This window comes from Rhipicephalus microplus, chromosome 1, assembly GCF_043290135.1.
Source record: "Rhipicephalus microplus isolate Deutch F79 chromosome 1, USDA_Rmic, whole genome shotgun sequence".
In the NCBI taxonomy this organism is placed as follows: Eukaryota; Metazoa; Arthropoda; class Arachnida; order Ixodida; family Ixodidae; genus Rhipicephalus; species Rhipicephalus microplus.
The window spans coordinates 269,206,093-269,213,117 of NC_134700.1; positions in this window are offsets into that span (position 1 = coordinate 269,206,093).

The window sequence follows — 7,025 nt, forward strand, 5'->3', positions numbered from 1 at the left end:
TCCGAACCATGATGAGCCGTTGAGTTTGGGTAGCCGATTCTAGAGTCTGTGCTTAGCCAAGACTTGCATGTCAAAAGTGTTGCGTAGTGCAGGTCCAAATCTACTTCCTCATCGTCAATGTTATGTCCAGGGTTGTTGTCGTCTCATACACCAACTCCTGCAACGGTAGTGAAAAGGCATAGGCAAGCTCGAACGGTTAAAACTTGTTTATTCCTGTTCAGACGGGGCCGGCAGCGGAACTGCCGTGGGTAAGCGAGCGGTGGATCGTTATGTCGAGCCAGGGGAGGAGGAGGATGTAGAGGAGTCTTAATGACCGGAGTCGTTTCCAACTGGTCATCCACCGCTTCATTGTGTACCCCTTGGAGGCTCTCTCGGTACCCAGGGGTGGTTTGGGACGTAACAGTGTTGAGTCACGCACAAGCTATTTAAATTACAGACAGAAGTGACCACTTGAGCAAACAGATTATTAGTCAGTGGTTACTACGGAGCAAGAACCCACCAAGCTCAAAGCCTCTCTTTTTGAAAAATCCCCACGTTAAAGCCATTGTGTCTTCTCGCTTTCACGTTGCTCGTGTTTTTTTTTTTTTTTTGCGAGCACTGAAATTTCGCGATAAGTACACTGCTTCCCGCAATATCGCAATAAAAACAGAAATATTGAAACTCTATAAAACAGCAGGGAAGGAATCCGTTTACAGGGAAGGTTTAGTAACAAATGTACGTCAACCTCCAACATACTGGCCTTTGCCAGACCTCATTTACCTGAACTGCATGTCTTGTGTGCGAGTTTGCTATGTTAGTGTGGGTCATTTGATGTGTGGTGCTCGAAGCAGCATGCTTGAGCTGTTGACTGACAATTGCCTCAAGCTTCTATCGCATGATGTCATCCTCTTCTCCAAATACATAGCTGCCTGTGGGAGGATACTGTAAAACCATAAAAACCTTACAAGTGGATTATTCTGCTTGTCCTTAACAGGGCTTGGCTTAAAATATATTAATGAATTTTCGATTATAGCACTCAGAGAGCAAAACATTTGCAACGATTTTTGAAACTTTCACAATGAGTTTAGCAGCACTGTAAGGTCACATACAACATTTACTACAACTGAAAACGACACACATTCAATGCAGACCTCCTCATTTCCCTTTTATGTTTAGTGGGGAAAACTGTGAAATTCCCTTGCTTCTCCAACAGCAAGGCCCACGGATGTACCTCGCCTCGACAACCCCACCACTGTCATGAACACCGGCAAGTTCCTAAGGAACTGGTATTGAATAGAGCTGCCTGCAATGCCCAAAGAAGCTTCTGGAGAGAGGGCAACAAGTTCCAAGCCAAAGCTAAATGAGCTGCAACTGGCATTTTGAAAAATGACCCTGAGAACACTGATAACCAATGGGCATTGGAGGCTGCTGCTATAACCATGTATTAATACATCTAGCCTAACTCCTTATGAAGTAACCCAAAAGCCAGTGCATGTTGACAGAAAAATCCAATGAAAAGTTTTGTTTGTCTTGTCATTGCCGTTTGTGTTCGTCATGTTACACACCTTACGACCAGTGTGCCTTTGAGGTCAGCAGCTCAGGAGCACATGGGTGCACTGTGAAGATACAGTAGGATACTACAACTTAAAGAGCCTCTTACCATGTTTTACAAGCACAAATGAACATACTGGGTGTTCATGATCTTGTCTGCCGAAATTCGCAATGCTAGCCCTTCGTTTTGTGGGAGCACACCCAAAGAAGGAGGGGATGACATACAACAAGGAATCGTCCTACATAGTTGTCAATGCTTTGATGTCGCTCCTCAATATAGACATCTATGCTCTGACTTTGACTACAGGAGCACGTGACGCTGCCATAATTATTTGAAGCAACATGTGTAGTTACCATAATTTGTTGCTTGAGCAAATGAATGAAATTCGAAACAAATAAGACACACAAATAAAATGTGTTCGTATTTTTTCCTTTTTTTAATGCGACTCGCAGCAAGATATGGCAATAATCTGCTTCCGCTTCACATGCATTCATGTTCTTGCGGTCAGCGTGTCATGCAGACGCCAGCCTTGGCAACAAAACTAATTTTCTATTGCATAGCAGTGTTCATCAGGCTAATTTATTTTCTCACATCTACCTAAATATACATGCCACACTGGCTCATGATACCGCCAGTGTCACAACGCTGCTCACGTGTTCAGGGGCTCGGGCTGGTTCAGGCACGTCATGCGCATGTGACCTTGTGTGTACGACGTGTGGATGCGTGTGCGTCATGTCATCCTCCAACTCCCGTGCACAAGAGGGTAGCAAAAGGATTTGGCTAGAAAAGGCTACACAAGGGTTTCAAACTCGTTTCATCACCGATGGTCTCTTGCCGCTTTAACATACAATGGTTTTCTCAGCTTATAAAAAACCAATTTAAAAATTCTTGTGGCATAATGCTCATCACTGCGCATGCAACACCTTCAGATGGCTAACTACAATTTGTTATGTGACCTGGTGAGGGTCCCTTTAAAATGGCAGTAGAGGACTCATGAAGATGACCAAAGCATGGCAATCGATTGCCTGCCCAACCAAAGAAACAGTCCTGTTCTTGTACTCAATGATGTACTCCAATAGCAAATTTATCAACACTACCGCTTGTGATGTCAGTCTACTGCATGTGATTGGTGCAGGCTTGCATAGATCTGCCGGACTATAAAACAGGGCTAGTATCACCTTAAAAGGTGCTAAACCAGTTAAAATCTGCTTATGCTATGTGCTTAGAGGTTGTACTGTTCACAAACAATATATCTACATACCCTTGCATGAATGCTTACGATTCGACATTGCACAACAACGCAGCAGAAACAGCATGTTACCTGCTGTTTTAGATTAAACTAGGCCATTATAACAGCATGCTTATTAAAAAAATTGGTGAATACCAATGATCTGTTATAACAACTGAAAAAGGTAGGCGGAGCAGTCACTCTTTCCTCTCTCTCTTAGACGGTGAGCGTCCTTACTTCTTTCCACTTGTCCAGTAGGTTTTTTCTCTTTTTTTTTTCCCCCTTTGCGGGTGCATCACTTCACCTCCGGTTTCCTGATGGTCTTTCCGCGGATTGCATGTGCTGCGTTTGGTTTCTTACGCGCGTGCGCGAGATGACCGATCGAATGCCTTTCACTACCCTTCTTTTACCCCCTTTCTTCTGTCTCTTTAATTCCAATTCCCCCATTTCTTGTGCTGAACCGTGGAGGTGCCCTCATCAAGAGAGGCAGTAACGGAATAGCGCTTATTTCTTCATTTTTCCTCTTTTCAAAGTCACTTTGAGGTAGGCATGTTGCATATAGCAGCTCATCACCACGAGCGAACTGGCAACACTCCTTACCTGCCCAAGGTGTCCGATGGCTGGCGCTGGTCATGACAATAATGGCCCAGGACAGAAGCACCGCAGCAAATGTGGCCCTCATTTTGGCAGGTACGCTATGGCGTGGCTACTCAACAGCAAATGTACTTCACACTTGAGGAGGCAGCGCAATCAAGTGTCTGAAATAGTTTGCAGAAAACAGAATAATTAGTGCTTAAGTGGTAATTAAAATTAACAGAAGTTTTGAAGAATGGCTGCCAGCTTGTTTCTATGATTAGTTTCCTGAATGCTTGGTGAATAAACGAGTTTGACACAAACAAAATGCATGTCCATCTTATTACTAATCAAGTAAGCACTTTGTTTTGTACTCCTCTTTCAACCTGTAACAACAGTTCTTTGTAAACTACAACAGTCCATGCTTTTTATAAGTCAGCTGCATTGCATGAAGCAAGGTGTGAGAGCAGCCTGGTTGGTATTCCATGTCTTAAACAGCTGTTTAAGGCACTGCAAGATGCTTTTCAAGTTTTCCAGTTACATGCAAGCATCCTTTTTTTTCTTTCTAGCGACAAAAATGACCATGTTTTCTTGAATGAAGCTCAATAGTTGTTTGCCAAATTGTGTATATCCAATGAAATGAAGTGTGGCTTTTCTTTTTCAATGGTTCCATAGAATGTTTTTTTTTTTCTGTGGAAGACTGTCTAAGCTCTCCTGAAAGGACAATGCACTGGGTATACTGTCACAGGCCTTATAAGCGAAGCTTCTAAAGTAAAGCCAAAAATAAAGAGAAGCGTAGCTGTTTTTTCTTATGTGTACACAACTTCCCACAGGTGAAAGAAGCTGGGAAATAAACACAATATTGAAGTGCTTTTCTCAACTTCAAGAAAACTAAGATGCATCTGTTGACAAACACCTTTCTGATAGTGTAGCATCAATTTCAGAGGCCTTATAAGCGAAGCTTCTAAAGTAAAGCCAAAAATAAAGAGAAGCTTAGTTGTTTTTTCTTATGTGCACACAACTTCCTACAGGTGAAAGAAGCTGGGAAATAAACACAATATTGAAGTGCTTTTCTCAACTTCAAGAAAACTAAGATGCATCTGTTGACAAACACCTTTCTGATAGTGTAGCATCAATTTAAGAAAAGATATGAATTCGAGAGATCGCACACGCAAAAGGCAAGTTAAGTTTATGAGGTGTGCGATGGTGTGGAACTTGGGATTCTCTTATACCATCTGGTGTTCTTCGTTGGGCACCTATGTCAAATTGTACATGCAATTCGAAGCCAGAAAAATGAGCTTGCCATGGCTAATGAATCATGCCTTTGGTCTCGCACTCTTCATCACAGCATGACTAAACTCACAATGATCATTGTAGTAATTTAATTTCATGTAAGTACAGCAACTGTGTATAATGGGCAAGTATGGAATGCATACTATGAAGAAAATGATTGAACACAAGAATATTCACAAAATAGCACGGTTATTTACCACATTTTCGCGTTCATATTTTCAGCCACACATAATCCACTCCCTTTATCACGCACATATTCACAGCCATTTATCTTATTGCATATCAGCCTGGGGTAACACATATTTGACCCACCTCAACCAACTACAACGCCTACAGAATCAAGCACTTCGACTCATGACTTTTAGCCATTTCTTAACCAATGCAACGCCACTTTATCAGAATTTAAATATACATCCTCTTTATCACCTCTTTCAGCTGAAGTTATCAGTTGTGATGTATAGGCTTTTTCGCGGTAATGTGCATATAGATGGCATTGTCTTGGAAGGCCTTGTAAATAATAATATTACTAGGTTTTCTGAGCTTGATAACCGCCTTCTGCCTAAAGTTCGCACAAACTACGGCAAGTTCACTACCACATTTACGGGAATCAAGCTGTGGAATTCCCTTCCTTACGTAATAAAATCATCAACCACAGAACATGCATTCAAAAACCAAGTAAAGAAATATTTTTTGCAACAGTTGTCTTCATCTTAGCAACTGCTTTTTAATGTAGCGATAACAATTGCTACATGTTATATTGTCCTTACGTTTTGTATTATAACTTGCGCTTGTTTGTTCTTCAGAGTTTTCTTTTTTGCCTTGCTAAACATATATGTATTTTCTACTTTCGTTTTTTCGCACTGTGCTTTTTTTTTTCTTACTGAAGATACCGTAACAACTGAATGTTGTATATTTTGTTTCTTCTCCCGTTAACATCATGTATGGGAGCCCCCCTGACAGTTTCCAACTTTGGGGCTCCTTGTGTGTATTACCAATCCTGTACGCACTTTTCTGTAAACTGACATCGTTGTTGAATAAACTTGAAACTTGAAAACTTGAAACATTTATGTGGTTACCATTTCTATGTCTCTCCTCTCCCTATTTTCCGTTATACGGTCACTTTGTTTCGCCAATCAAATGAATAGAACACCCACACCAAAACCACTGCATAGAAATCCAGTTGATTATGCAGGCTTGACAATGTCAATCTCTGGTACTATGCTCCTTTGCATTGTTTATCTTTCAACTAGGGGTGCTTGAATAGTGAATTTGAGAACCGAATCAAATATGAATCCAATAGTGATGACACCATATTGAATATAATTACGAATCAAATACTACTCAAATAGTAAGGCAACAATCTTCAAAGCATGCCTAGACTAGTAAGGTGACAATCTTCAAGACAGCACAAGAATTCCAAAACATTATATTTGAAACAAATATTCACAAGGTACAAGGGCACATTATAACTACCTTTTACCCACAAAAGTAGTACAATTATTTAAACTGAGCAGCCACAGGAGCCTTCGAAAATATAGCAGTGCCTACAGCATTCAAGGTGGTGCTTTGTTAACAGTTACAATAGCTTTTAAATAAAACTGATACTTAAATATTATTGATTAATATGTGGAGTTCAATGTCCCAAAACCACCATATTATTATGAGAGACGCCGTAGTGGAGGGCTCCTGAAACTTTGACTACCTGGGGTTCTTTAATGTGCATCCAAATCTGACCACATTAGGTATTGTTGATGAGTTAACATTATCATAAGTTTCATGGTGAAGACAGATGACTGCTGACACAGTTGCTTCGGCAACGCTGAAATTTTATGCAATTCACTATAATTCTGTTATGAATATAGCGTCGATAGTGCTGCAAGTTCATGAGCTGCAAGCATCTGGGTGATCAGAAGGTGTAGACAAGAAATATTATCCCTCACTGTTTCCACATTTCATTCTTTCAAGCATTTTTCATCGCTGCAAATTATTAGAAAAATATTCATTGTTTTGAATATGCAGAATTGGATTCAGGTGCCAAATCGAATAGAATGATATTCAATTTATTATTGTAAATTTCCAAATATTAACACACCCCACTTTGGACATTTTATTCCCTATGAAAATAGCACAGTCTGCTCCCCCATGATCCCCTCTCCTTGAATTCTTTTTTAATGAGTACTAGCTAGAGGTTACTTTGAACTTTCACTGACAGTGAAAAGCTTGTCCTGCTCACTTCTCAATGCTTTTATCTGTGCCAGTTTGTAAAACTACCATAAAACTCCGAGCAAGTGCCCCCACCCATACAAGCGGCCCTCCACCCAACTTCACTGGCAATTTCAAATTTATGCACCGTTCCGGGAAAGTGCCCCCTCCCCTTCCAATCCAATCCTGCTTTGAACT